Source organism: Euprymna scolopes, chromosome 36 (assembly GCF_053919585.1).
Source record: "Euprymna scolopes isolate OS-2025 chromosome 36, ASM5391958v1, whole genome shotgun sequence".
Classification (NCBI taxonomy): Eukaryota; Metazoa; Mollusca; class Cephalopoda; order Sepiida; family Sepiolidae; genus Euprymna; species Euprymna scolopes.
In genome coordinates, this window is record NC_136517.1 from 82,642,685 (window position 1) to 82,658,111 (window position 15,427).

Sequence of the window (15,427 nt, forward strand, 5' to 3'; positions counted from 1 at the left end):
TCTCTTTTCATAGTGGCCAATCGGCCTTGATAAGTGGTGACGCCTATGTAAAAAAAAAAAAAAAAAAAAAAAAAATCATAATTTACGATGCTAAAACCAATGATATTTTCATTAGATAAATAACATTTAAAAATAAAGCTGCGGCAACAATTTTTTTTTTTTTTAATTAAAAAGTAAATGTTATGGAAAAGTTTTAAATAAAAATAGTCTTTAACCTTAAAAAAAAAATACAAAGAATGAAACTTTTAAAGATGCGGCGATGTTTTTTTTTTTTTTTTTTTTTTCCTGTAGCAATGAAAATGCAATGATAGTTGCAGATGAATTGTAAACAAAGTTGATAACATTAATAATACAAAATGTAGTCTTTACGCAACTATTAAGCGAAAACCAATGAACCAACGATATCTGCATTACATGAAAACATTTAAACAGTACGATGCTAAAACCAATGATATTTTCATTAGATGAAAACATTTAAAAATAAAGTTGCGGCAACAATTTTTTTTTTTTAAATTAAAAAGTAAATGTTATGGTAAAGTCAAGTAAACATCTGACGAAGAGATCTTTCTCGAAATATTATATTACACGGACATAGTCCGATGCTGTTACTATTTACTGTTTACAACAACACGTTTGAACCAAAGATAAACTATTATATAAAAAAACAAAACAAAAATAAATAAATAAATAAAATATAATATAAAATAAATAATTTAGAAATAGAAAATAAGAATTGAGATTAAAAAAAAAAAACCTTACCATATACTACCCACAAGTCCCGGGCAATGATTTGCTGCGGTATAGTCACTGCTTACAACTACACATTTGTCAAAGTCAAGTAAACATCTGACGAAGAGATCTTTCTCGAAATATTATATTACACGGACATACCACCAGACCGACTTTCCCAGGTAACCACTGTGCAAATATAAATATACTGCGTATATGAAATATGAATATGTACACATGTATTTATAAGTTGTATTAATAAATTTCTCACCTGCTTCAGCCTGTGTCTTTCCGTTAGTTCTGCATTGTACTGCCTTCTACAATTCCATTTAACTACATACTATACAATGCTTCAAGCAAACTACACCCACCTCTTATTTAAACAGTTGTTTCCCTTTGCAGAGTAACAAACTGTAAAACAGCACCCATTTTTTCACATGATAATTTGGGATGCTAAAACCAAGGCAAAACATTTAACATACAAAAACATTAATAAAGAAAAAAAAAAACAGCTGATATTTGAGTTTGACGATGAATGCCCTGGAAAAGTCACTTCTAATTAATTGTAAGAAAAAAATGTGTTTGTCAACTATTTTATTTAATGTAACAAAGTGGAAAAATGGTGGAATTATTCTTACCGCTCCAGTAGATATCTCACTGCTGATGCAATTCCCTACCTATATAAGAGCCAGTTACGTCCAAGGATGGAGTACTGTTGCCACATCTGGGCAGGAGCTGCTAGAAAGGACTTATCCTGCCTTGATAGAGTTTAAAATAGACTTTGTAGTCTCATAGGGGATGTCCTTTTCTCTTCCCTGCAATCTCTTTCCCACAGAAGAGACGTGGTGAGCCTCACTCTGCTTTATCGTTATTTTCATTGAAAGTGCTTGCCTAAGCTCCAATCTATAGTTCCACCTCGCCAAACTTTTATGAAAAATACTCATCTAGCTGAAACAACTACCAATAATTTCTCCCACTCTTTATCTATGCTTAAACGTAAATCTAAACGTAGATTCCATGAACAAAGCTTCTTTCTTAGAATTGCGCACCTATGGAACTCTCTTCCGTTTGCCTGCTTTCCAACTGACTACAATTGGGTCATCTTCAAGTCCAACATAAACAAATTCTTGATGATCCGTCTCCTTAAGTAATCCAATTTACCAAATTTCCACTACAAACGATAACTACAATATTGTCCCATTGACTACTGTACACTCATTAACCCTTATCCTCGAGTGGCCTCCAGGCTTTGATAAGTGGTGACTTCTATATAAAAAAAGTTTTAACATTACGAAAAACATTAATAACGAAAAAAAAAAAAGAAAGAAAAAGCATCGCTAATTGCAAACGATGAATGCCTTAGAAAAGTCACTTCCTTAATTCCTTTCAGTTGACATTTACAATTCTTGACAAGAATTATAAATTTCAATTGAATTAAAGGAATAAATTATAAGATGGTCAATATCATGAATTTTGGAATATAGTTTTTTGTTATTTATTCACTATATTGCTCTGTAATTACATTGAGCTTCTTAAATAAAAAAAAATAAAATAAAAAATAAAAATAATTCTTTATAAGAAAATACATTTCTATAGAACTATACAGATCATTCAAACATGGTAGTGTTTGAATATATGGTTAAGTGGTTGTTTTAATCATTTAGAACTGCTTTAAAGCTTCACCAATCACTCATTTTTCGACCAAATTTCAAACAATTATTGCAGTCTATAGATCACCTTCTCAGCTATATTGTGAAAAGAAATTTTCAATTTCCGTTCAGAGATGTATCCTATATTCCAATTATCATCAATAGACCTGAGGTAATTTCATCAGCATCTGACAAAACAAAACTCTTTGCCAAGAACTTTGCAGCTAATTCTACCCTTTGCGACCAAGGCCATCTACCCACCATATTTCCTCCTGCCTGAAAACATGCTATGCAACATGCAAATATATGTGTGTGATGTTTCCAAGCTTATCAAAGACCTTGATTCCAGTAAAGCAACTAGCCCCGATGGTATTCCAATCATAATGCTCAAAAAACTTCAACCAGAACTAGCTTCCATACATACAAAGCTTTTTAACCGTTGCCTTAAGGAGAAATGCTTCCCAACACTTCATCAGTCTGCCTCATATTTAAAAATTCCGGAGACCGGTCATCTGCCTCTCAGTACAGACCAATCAGTCTCTTGGGTCTCATGAGTAAGTCGCTGGAATCTATGATAAATAGAGACGTGGTCCACCACCTCAGCAGAAATAATCTACTCAGCGATATGCAATATGGTTTCCGTTCTGCTAGATCTACAGCTGATGTGCTGACATACAGGATTAGTGAATCTCTCGACAATATCTTGTCGAGCTGTCCTCCCTCGTTAAATAATCAAATTCTAACCAATTTTCACCATAAACGATCACTAAGCTATTGTCTCAGTGACCCCGTTGTTGTACTATTAGTATTAACAGTCCCATCCAGTCCTCCTCCCACTCCTTTCCCATATCCCCTCTTCCGGTTTCAGGCTAACCGTCAAGCAATTCTGGTTTGGTAAATAAAACGCGTTTCATCACATCCTTGTCTAATCCCTAACCATCCGCACGTATTAATATCATAACATGGTGTCAGAAGTGTCTGCAAAATAACCTACAGATATCTACAGTTATAGTAGAAATTCAAAACAAGCTGAAAAAAAAACAAAAAAAAAAGATCGAGTCATCATTCTACATACATGGAGTCACTGACAACAGGCAGACAACACGAAGTGCCAGCACCAACTGAAAACTTATTGTAGCACACACCGAGTTTTCTTACCTTCACAACACTATACCAGCACAAGACCCAAGGCCAGCCGATGGTCACCTATCAACCATTCCATGCATCCATTCACCAGTTCCATTAACGCCTGCCAAACTGTGTAGATCAAACAGGGTGAGCAAACCTATATGGAGGCTCAACCTGTGATATAAACAAATGAACAATCACCCCACCCCCCTCTCCCCGCAAACCACTTCCAGCCCATTACAACCCAATGATGAGTAGTGGCTCCTTTGCAAAAACAAACAAAAATATGCAACAGAGATTTTTATATTTTTAAAGTTTTGAAATGGAAATCATTTTCTTTCTTTCTTTCTTGCCTTTTTTTTTTTTTTGCTAATTAAAAAAAAACCAAAAAACAACGTTCCATTGAAATAAACGTTGAAAAACGACAATAAAAATGAAATTTCAAAAGCCAGTTACATCCAAGGATGGAATACTGTTGCCATATCTGGGCAGGAGCTGCTAAAAACAGCCTTTCCTGCCTTGACAGAGTACAAAATAGACTTTGTGGTTTAGTGGGGGATGCCCTTTTCTCTTCCCTGCAACCTCTCTCCCACTGAAGAGACGTTGCGAGCCTATCTTTGTTTTATCGTTATTTCCATGGCAGGTGCTCGTCTGAACTCCAATCTCTGGTCCCCCCTCGCCAATTTTTTACAAAAAAAACACCCGTCTAGCTGAATCCACTGTCAAAAACTTTCCCCACTCTTTATCTATGCCTAAATCAAAACGTAGATTCCATGAACTAAGCTTCTTTCTTAGAACTGCACGCCTGTGGAACTCTATTCCGTCTGCCTGCTTCCCTCCTGACTACAACTTGGATGTCTTCAAGTCCAACGTAAATAAATTCCTGATGAACCGCCCCTTTAAGTAGACACTTTAAATATCCACACTAACGTACTGTACTTACAATAACCCTTATCCCTGAGTGGCTTCCGGGCCTTGATAAGTGGTGACCACCTTGTAAAAAAAAAAAACAAAAAAACAACATTTTGGCGCTTCTACACTATCAGAACGAGATTTTGTAGTCGACAAATGGAGTTTTCAGATAAAAAAAATGGTTTCTGATTTTTTTTGTCAATTCTAATAAATTACAATGTTAGCTTCCAAATTATGCAGTCGAAATTACCTAAATATTAATGAATTATTGAACAAAAAAACTTTAATCGTGTTAGCAGATGAAAAATTGTGACCATCTGGTTTTTATAAAATAAATCGAAACAGAAAATTACCTCCCTTTTGAACTCTCCTGTTTCTCACATAGCAAATACGATTGTTTTCTTCAAATTCTATTTTCTTTAATGAATCATTTTCTACCTTATCGATTTTCGTAATTTTTGGATATAATCATCTTAAAAATACGAGGAATACGTAGATGCCATTGTTTTCATGTGAAATTTAGTTTTACCATTTCTGAAATTTCGTCACAATAGTGTTGAAGCGCCATTTATTTTTTATCTTTTGCTTGGGGTCACTGTTTATCAAGGCCTGGAGGCCACTCGAGCATAAGGGTTAATAAGCTAAACCATAAAACAATCCGTGATAAGTAATGGTGGAACTTGGGTAGAGTTTAATTATTTAAGAGGACGGTTCAGAAAGAATTTATTTACATTAGACTTGCAAATAACCATGTTATATTTAGTTGGTAAGCAGCCCGTTGTATTGTGTTCCACAGATGGACAATTCTAGAAAATAAACTTTGCTCATCGAATTTTCATTTAGTTTAAGGCACAGATAGGAAATAAAGTGAAATTGTTGGCAGTTGTTGTAGTTAGACGAGTAAAATTCACAATAAATGTTTTTGTCTCCTTTTCCATGCATGTAAAAACTTAAAACATTAGATCAGCTGCTGGATTTAGTTTGTTGCTGTTGGTGATTTTGGGATGCAAGTATATTTATGTCAGTGGTTGTTTCTAGTAGCAGTTGTCTAGCCATTTAATTAGCACTCGGACTTGGGGTTAGTAATAAAAAAATTTTTTTTTTAAATTGGTCAATTGCCCTAAAAAACTATAATGGTCCGGTAATGGGGGTTATTTCACGTTAAATTTATATGTGAAACTAAACTCTAAATAATTGGACACATTAAGGGCATTAATTGTACCGATTTAGGACCCTAAAGTAAACATTTACTTCATTTTTCTCAACCTCATTTTATTTATTTTTTGATTGTACCATGAATCTGTCTAAAAATATTGTTGAAATTTTTGTTGTGATGAATTACGTAAAAACAAAGAAACACAAAAAATTTACAAATGATCTAAGGGAGACAATCATGTTCTTAATTCAATCTTGTTTACGTTAAGAAGAAAAGACCGAGTTATAATAACAATATTCTTTGGTCAGAGAGAAGGCCAGAAAATCTTTATAATTACCAAATGTTCAGTTTTTCTTTGAGGGTGTTTGTAATTGTTTCTTTTCATAAGATTCTTTTCGACCGGATTTGGATCCCAGGAAATATTGGTCGCAGTTAATCTAGTCAGCGTCTAACAACCTGGAGAGGCAACACGACTCAAACCGTGGCCTTCGTTATAAAGATGGCCGGCTAGCTAAAAAAATGACGTCATCGCCGAGGTCCCAACAAGCAAGATATGTGGAACTCTTAGACTGTCAATAATGAACAGTAATTTTTACAGACAGCGTTACAAAACTTCAAAATTGGATTAAAATAAAGAAATAAAGAAAGAACACGATTTATACTGAAACTCATCTAATATTAATAATAAAAAAATAATTAAAAAAAAACACAAGTTATTTGTTTAAGTATATTATAAGCAATTGAATATTTCGTTGTATTATAGATTTTAAAGATTAGAATGCGTTCTTTAATTACTTATAAATTACATTTTAAAAAAGTGAAGGAACACGATTTGATTTGAAATAAACTTGAAGTTTATTTAATATAATTAAATGAAAATTATGCATGTAAGATTATGAATATTTGAAGCAGAACACAAGCAAAACATTTGATATGAGTTAAGACAATAAACAAATATTAAAATTAAACTTTTTTTTAAAGCAAAATGAATATTTTTTTTTAAATCAAAATGAATATTTTTTAATCAAAATGAATATTTTTTAATCAAAATGAATATTTTTTAATCAAAATGAACCACAATATTTTTTCAAAATCAAAAACAATATTTTTAATAAATTCATGAAATATTGCACAGTAAAAAAATTAACCTAAAGAAAAAATCATGTTTCTTATTTAAGATTATTTCACCACATAACAAAAATAACATGCAAATTCATTTTTTTATATCCATATTTTCAGTTTGTTAAAATACGTGGGTTTGTATTACTGTACACATAGATTCGAAAAAGTTGTCAAAAAACAAATATATAACAAATAAATGTTATCAAAGGCAAGATAAGTTACTTTTCTGCCAAACTGGATATATTTTTCGTGTTTTTATTCAATGTAACATGTTTATTCAGCTCGAAAAACATAGTGTTTACCGATGTATTCGAAAATTCCAGATGGCGTCTGATTCTCTCTTTAACACGGTAAGTTTGGGAAAAGGTGTTATAAATACAAAACCGGATAAAATACTGTTAAAAAGTCGCTCAATATATGTTACCGTGACATAGGTTGACATATATTCGGCGGGGTTTTAATAGTATGTTGTATAGTTTTTTATTTATAACACCTTATCCCAAACTTACCGTGTTAAAGAGAGAATCAGACGCCATCTTGAATTTTCGAATACATCGGTAAACACTATGTTTTTCGAGCTGAATAAACATGTTACATTGAATAAAAACACGAAAATATTTGGTAGAAAAGTAACTTATCTTGCCTTTGATAACATTTATTTGTTATATATTTGTTTTTGACAACTTTTTCGAATCTATGTGTACAGTAATACAAACCCAATTATGTTAATGAAATGAATTGTACTTATTTACTATGCCTCCCCACGGGACAGAGTTAGACACCAGGGTCGTTTTTTAACGTGGAGAAAAGGTACAAAAATAAAAATTGTCTCAGTCGTGAAGGATTTCTCCTCCACCGAAAGAGAACAAGAAATAGAATGCAGCATCTGGAGAACAGATACTATACTTTGATCTGGTCCCGAAGGCCAAGACTGTTTAAGACCACGAGTGAACGCGCGTTTTTTTTTTTTTTTTTTAGTTTAGTTTCATATATATATATATATATATATATATATATATATATATATATATATATATAATTTTTTTTTTTTTTTACTATAATAATTAAATACCTACAGACACTAGTGTTTCATCCTTTCGGGATTCTTCAGTGCAGGGTGTCACAATTACTACCAGTCGAACGATTCGAACCCCGCGACACGAGACATCTCTGGCTCGATTAGCGGAGGCCGTATCCATTCGGCTACCATTAATCGTGTGAAAATAGCGTTGAATTTTAAACATTTTAATTTAAATGTTCATTACGTCAGACAGACAGTGATCAAGTCGTTATACGACGATCTACGCATAAGAGCTAAATTGACCGACTTTTATTCAACAGAAAGTGCTCAACGATAAGAAACGTATTTCTTAAAGGGGCTGTCATAATTTTTTTTTTTTACTATAATAATTAAATACCTACAGACACTAGTGTTTCATCCTTTCGGGATTCTTCAGTGCAGGGTGTCACAATTACTACCAGTCGAACGATTCGAACCCCGCGACACGAGACATCTCTGGCTCGATTAGCGGAGGCCGTATCCATTCGGCTACCATTAATCGTGTGAAAATAGCGTTGAATTTTAAACATTTTAATTTAAATGTTCATTACGTCAGACAGACAGTGATCAAGTCGTTATACGACGATCTACGCATAAGAGCTAAATTGACCGACTTTTATTCAACAGAAAGTGCTCAACGATAAGAAACGTATTTCTTAAAGGGGCTGTCATAATTTTTTTTTTACTATAATAATTAAATACCTACAGACACTAGTGTTTCATCCTATCTTTCTAGCTTTAAAAAAAAGTTTAAAAATTTTATCAGCCGGCATAATTTATTTTTAAATATTTAAAAATTTCAGGAAAATTAATTTTTGTTAGATTTTTAAACGTGTGTCAACAGCTTAAAAAAATCGTGTTTTAAAGAGTCGATGTTGTCTCGCATTTTCATTAGTTTTGTATGCTGTAAAAAATTTTTTTTTAATATTAGCAATTTATTTGAAGCTTCTTCTTTTGAATGGTAGAACATTTAGGATGATAATATTGAATTAAATTATAGTTACATCGTGTTAAATACAGGGGGGGGGGAGCACGTTAAAACTTACTTTACTGAATGGAGATGGTGTAAAATCTTTTTTTTTTTTTTACTGCATTATAATTCTTTATCTTTCGGAAATGAAAATACTGTCACTTTTTGGTCCTTTACGATAATTTCCTCAGCAAGTTGGAACGATGCACCGTGAAGGCATTTTAATAAAAAAAGAAATATTACACTGACTTCAAGACGTTACGAATGCCTACCGGTGACTACCGGTGTCACCGGTATGGACTATCCGTGATGACGTCAGCAGATTAAATTATTTTTGCCCACCGGCCATCTTGTCTTTTAAGACGGTCTTGCTCAAACTGACTCAATAAATGAAGAGTTGATGCTATCAGCGTTCTTTTATAGTTTTGGTGAATAGAAAGTTCTGGAAACGCTCAAAATGAAACACCATAACTTAGAACATTCCAGAAGATTTCAAAAAAGAATATTTTTTATATTCTAATTTTACGGTAATATTTTACCTTAAATTCTTTTACTTCTGCATGTCAGTACAGTCGGGGAAGCATGAACCTGGAAGGGAATTCCAAAGTCTTGCAGTTCTGGGGGAAGAAACTATTAGAGTAGAAGGTTTCCTGACATCTGGGTATCTTTACTGTATATGAGTGGGATTTTACTGCTTGTTAGGTCCGTCAGGGGTATTTACATTGAGGGGGTACTAGAGTTTGTAGTTCGTCAGAGCATCTACCATTGAAATATTTGTAAAACGGGCAGAGGGATGCAACATTTCGTCGATGGGACAGAGGGTGAAGCCCAGCTGACAGTTCAGGACCTATTTAGGTTTAAGACTCTCTTTTGAACCCTATCCAGGAGTGAGAGACTAGTAGCAGATGCACCAGCCCGAATGTGACAGCAATACTCCATACATTGGCAAATGGTGGCCTTGTAGAAGTATGGGATACTTTCAGGCGTAAGTAACTTTCTAGCATGGTAGTGAGAGCCCACCTTCCTCACAGCAGCCACAGCAATGCCCTCAATGTATCTGTCACGCTTTCAATATCACTGCCTCCATTTTTCTCTCTCTCTCTCCACCTCCACTGTTCTTTTTGCCTTCCCTTACCTTAAACAAAGGACGCAATTGGCTAATGTGAGCTAACGTATGAACAATATCCAGGTTCAGTGAATACATTTGCCTTCCCTTTCTTTCCATCGACTTTGCTACGCATATTGGAATTCAAATATATAAAACAATATGCTAATAATTCAGGCGATTGACTTTTTACTTCTTCGACGAAATTAATTTAAATGGAATGAACAAACTTCCAAGCTACTTATGATTGCATAAATTTCATTCTAGAATTAATTAGAGTCATTTGTTTGTCTTATTGGGAGCGACACCTCGCTTGCATCTCGCTCCTCCAGTCTGCAACTTTGCCTGCACCTTGCTTGTACCTCACTCCTCCGACCTGCAACCTCACATGCACCTTTCTCTTTCGGTCTGCAACTTCTCCTGCACCTGGCTTCCTACCGACCGTCTGTTCCTTAACACTGACCCTACGTTCTCAGTGTCGTCCCTTCCTTTACACTAACTCCTGCATTCTCAGTGTCCACCATCCGTTCTGGATCACCCTGACGTCCAGCCGATCATTCCAGATCCAGCGAGCAACCCTAAACCACGACCTCCAGACCTTAGCCCTCAATGACGTGCGACCTTCCGGACAACTAGCATCCAGATCATACGATTGTCTGTGGACGACCAGCCCCGCAACAAGTGGTGACCCCGACATGATGCTAAGACACATGCAGAAAGGAGAAGTAGGCAAGTAAGATAACAATAAAGTCCACATCATCATTGGACACAGGACGCAGTTGTTCAAAGAAGATAATATTTCACCCAAACTTGACCAACCAACCACAGTCAACCAGTTTAACCAACTCAGCACAAAATCAACACCGAGCTTTTGACTTCATACAAGATATAAAAAGTTAAGCTCTGCGAACATTGACAACTCCATTCAAGGCCCTACCAACTCTCTCCGATGACTTAATTCATCAAACCCAAACCCTCCTGGATTTTTAATACATGCACATAATCCGCAGACAGCATAAACAACCGACATTCAACTTATACCAGTTTGAGTTAACTGCGATGTGCAAAAAAAACTCAATGACTGGACGTTATGGAAGAAGTCACCAATTTAAAAACGAGTTAGTTGCTCCACGCACATTGAAAAACTCAATGACTGGTCATTCGTTGATTCAACTGACTCATGGGTACCTGATCAACACGAACGATGCACACCAACCTCAGTACAGACTCGCTTGTACTTGGCACTGCAGACTCGCTTGCAAGCCCTCGTGCAACTGACTTCAACCATACTCTGCTTAGACTCTGCAGACGCACTTGCAGACTAAAAACGTGCAGACTCATTTGCACTCACACAGCACTTTCAATTTCAACCACATCACAGACTCTGCAGATGCATTTACAGGCTGACGAACAATTGTGCAGACCCACTTGCACTTACCAATCATTCTTAACCAACTCGGCCGAGACACAATACAAGACGTATATCTATTATTAATTGATAATGATCAATTATCCAGGGAAAAGGCCTTGTTCCATTTCAATATCACCACCTCCATTTTTCTCTCTCTCTCCAACCCCGCTGTTCTCTTCTCCTTCCCTTACCTTAAACAAAGGGCACGATTGGCTAACGCGAGATAACTGACCTGCAACCTCGCACACACCTTGCTCCTTGAGTCTGCAACCTTTCCTGCACCTGGCTTCCTACCGACTGGCGTTCCTTAACACTGACCCTATGTTCTTAGTGTCATACCTTACTTAGCACTGACCCCCGCATTCTCAGTGTCCACCGTCCGTTCCGGATCGCCCTGACGTCCAGCCGATCATTCCAGACCCAGCGAGCAACCCTAAACCGCACTACATCTAGAGTACCTGTTCCAGTCCTCCACACCTTAGCCCCCAGTGACGTGCGACTTTCTGGACAACCAACATCCAGATCATACGATTTTTCACTTCCTTTGCAAATAAAAGGCGAACCCTCGTCTTTAACCAAACAACCTGCGTCTGTCATTCTTCTTTGCCTTTTTGCTGCTTACTTTTTGCCCGTGTCTACCTTGTTAGTTGTTGGGTCGATTGCCTCCGGACGACTGGCCCTGCAACATATCTGGTCCTACTCAAATTCGCTGTGAATGTTAAGCCAAGGAGTTTGAATGAAGTAATGCAGCATAAGCCATAGCTATTGGTGGTTGAGAAGGTTTCTTGTAATTATTAAAGGAAAGAAGCTTAGTCTTGGCAGTGTGTGCAGTCAGGACCAACCCTATACAGGGTTTAACCGGCTTCCTCTGAAGGAGGAAGTTTCATGGGAGTATGAAATTCACAAGCGGTCCCCAGTCGCATGTATATCCCCGTTAGGGGAGATGACGACGTTAGGTTTTTTGCAACTTTTTGCAGGGAGGTGTCAACGTCCTCCTACATACAACACCTGGACTTCCCAAATTGGTCACCCATTTTAGTAATGACCAGGCTCAACGTTGCTTAACTTCGGTGATCTGACGGGAACCAGTGTGTCAACGTGATTATGCCGTAGGCATTCAGTTCTAAGAAAAACGTACCCTTCACGCAATGAAAATGTCATATTCCAAAAAAACATAAAAATAAAATAAAATAAAAAATAACGTACGGTGTGTCAACGTGATATATGCCGTATTTAGTATTGGCAGCATTGAATGTTATCATTCATTTTATCCTCATTCCATTGCAGACTGGAGGTTTCCGCTATTGTCTTGGATATGTATTCATTCATTTTCCATTCGTGCCTGCTATAGAGCATGTGTGTTGTCAGCAGATAAACCATCTCAGAAACAATTTTTTGCTTTCATTTTGATACAACCATAACTACAAGGAGGATCTCCATTATTTTCATAAAAATTGGAAATATATTCAAATTTTCACTCTTACGGAATTTGTGTTTCTTTTTTACAGAATTGAAAATTTTCTTCCTCTTTTACTGTGGACCTCCGTGTGTTATATAGTCGATTTATATAGTTTATTAGTTGCACTTTTATCAAAGTACGAGGGGCGTGCAATAAGTAATGCCCCTGACCCACTTCTAGTTTTCGGATCTAGCTGAAATTTTGCATGTGCAATGATTTATATCTCTACGGGTTATGTGGCAAATTACAGCTCTGAACTAATTGTGGTTTCTGTTTTACAGGTGTTTGAACTAAGTCAGGTGTGAAATGGAGCCTGTTGAATGTCGAGCAGTTATCTGGTTTTTGTATTTGAAATAACGCACACCACAGGAGACTTTTGATGAAATGAAAGAAACTTATGGTGATAATGCCCCATCATATGACCTTGTAAAACTCTGGCATCGTGAATTCAAACATGGCCGAAAATATTTGGAAACAGCTCCCAGACCTAGTCGTTCCCCCTTCTGCCATTGATGAGGCATCTGTCTGTCAAGTTGAGGCTGCCATTTTGGAAGATCGGCGCACTACTATTCGCCAAATAGCCCAAGATGTCAAGATTAGTACAGGGTCTGTGGAAACTATCATTCATGACCATTTGCATATGCATAAGGTGTCTGCCAGATGGATTCCCAGGTTGCTTACACTATTCCAGAAGCGAGAACACGTCGAGTGCTCGACGATGAATTTGGAGATGTGCCAAGAAGATGAGTCAAAGTTTTTCAAAAGACTGATTACACAGGATGAAACCTGGGTCCATCACTATGATTCAGAGACCAAAGCCCAGTCAATGCAGTGGAAGCACTTGGATTCACCACCTCCAAAGAAGGCAAGGGTGCAGCCCTCCGCTGGCAAGGTCATGCTCACAGTCTTCTGGGACCAGGACGGAGTAGTAATGACAGATTTCCTGGCAAAGGGTACCACAATTATAGGAGCCTATTATACTTCACTTTTGAGGAAATTAAGGGAAGCTATCAAAATCAAGAAGCGGGGTAAGATCAGCAAAGGTACCCTCCTCCTGCAAGACAACGCTCCAGTTCACAACTCGCATATTGCCAAATCAGAAGCACATGCGCGTGGTTATGAAATCTTTCCCCATCCTCCCGACTCTTCTGACATTGCACTCTCTGACTTTCACCTTTTCCCAGCCATGAAGTTGTTTTTGAAAGGAAAGTGTTTTCCAGATGATGCAGCCTTGATTTCTGAAGTCACATCGTGGTTGAAGGACCAACCTGGGGTGTTCTACAAAAACGGTCTCCAGAGCTGCATCAAACGATGGGAGAAATGCATAACTCTGGGTGGGCCTATGTAGAGAAAGACTAATAACTGTGCCAAGTTTCGTTGCTCTACTGCTATGGGAAGTGGGTCAGGGGCATTACTTATTGCACACCCCTCGTATGTACACACTGCTCTCGTTTAACTGTGGGTTTTGAAATCAAACAGACAACTTGTTAAATCAACAAAGTTTATTTACATTTCACTGATAGCATATGACAAGAGTCATTGGTCGGGACGTGGGTTTGGTGGTGTTGTGTTGCACAGTTGGTTGGTATAAGGCAACAGTAGAAGTGTCACTCTCTCTCTCTCTCTTTCTTTCTCTCTCTCTCTCTCTCTCTATCTATCTATCTATCTTTCTCTCTCCCTCTCTCACTTATTCTTATATCTTATATTGACATCAAATCACATACCTTGATCAGAATTCTTATTGTTCCTTCGGAATGTTCTATCTTTGGTTGACATTCCACATCAGGTTAGAATATATGCCATCTCATTGTTCCATGACCCCAACTCTTCCATCGAAATTTAGGGTTGACGTCATCATTCAGCAATTGGATTTAACATCTGGCTTTGCCCAGATCCTGAATTCTCATGTATTTAATGCATCCAATATTTTCCTAACCTTGTCCGTCAACTATACAACACATGAAGATAACAAGGTTGTTCCTATCTCTGTTAACAACACAGCAGAACATAGGTAGAGAGTCATGTCAGCATTAGAATCACTGAAAAACAAGGCTATAGAAATTCAGAAATTTCCATAACTAATAAAATATAAAAAATCATTAAACTTTATTGTTTGTGATGCATGAATGAAAGTTGTCTACCCTTACTGTGCACTCTCCAAATCTCTAAACTTAAAACCAAAGAAGTGGTTCCCTCAAGTGTCAAACAAAAATAAAGAAAAAATGGTGTACCTACTTGTCACGGCATGAAGATGTAGAACCCTGGGATACGATGGCTCTAAGAGATATTTTTTCAGGTTACGATGTGGAATACAATGTTTTCCCAGGCCCCTGGTTATGTATTTGCTTTGCCTTACGGTTTTATTTATAATGTTATTTAATTATATACATGTGTACTAATATACTGTACTGTATTTTGTTACTAATTTTTAATGCCATATCTCGGGTTTCCAAAAATCACAAAAATCGATCAAGTAGTTTTTTTTTAATCTAAGAAAATCAAATTTTACGTTTTTTAGCGATTAAGTATTTTTAGCAGCCATTGAGGAGCCCTTGCTCCTGGAGAGATTGTTAAGAGGGAGGCAAGCAGGAATGAATTTTAATGAATTAATCAAATATAGCGACTAGTGTCTCTTGCATCGAACAACTCATAAAATAAAGAAAAATCTACTTGATCACATTACGTGATTTTTGGAATATACTATCTTCATTCTGTGACAGGTATGT

General features: G+C 36.5%; 1 long non-coding RNA gene and 1 pseudogene across 2 annotated transcripts in view; both read right to left on the reverse strand.

Annotated features, from left to right (window-relative positions):
* LOC145260634 (uncharacterized) overlaps window positions 1–8,090 on the reverse strand; it is a 31,634-nt gene extending 23,544 nt beyond the window's left edge. The window contains exons 1-2 of one of the 2 annotated variants that reach the window (XR_013864343.1): window positions 5,912–6,542; window positions 760–918 (exon numbers count right to left, since the gene is read on the reverse strand). This is a non-coding gene — a long non-coding RNA (uncharacterized LOC145260634). Of the gene's footprint in view, window positions 1–759; window positions 919–5,911; window positions 6,543–7,772 lie in introns of those variants that run through there. The other variant, XR_013864344.1, reaches the window with a different exon arrangement.
* A 4,148-nt stretch (window positions 8,091–12,238) lies between these two features.
* Window positions 12,239–12,357, reverse strand: LOC145260918 (5S ribosomal RNA; annotated as a pseudogene).
* Between the last annotated feature and the right edge of the window lie 3,070 nt (window positions 12,358–15,427).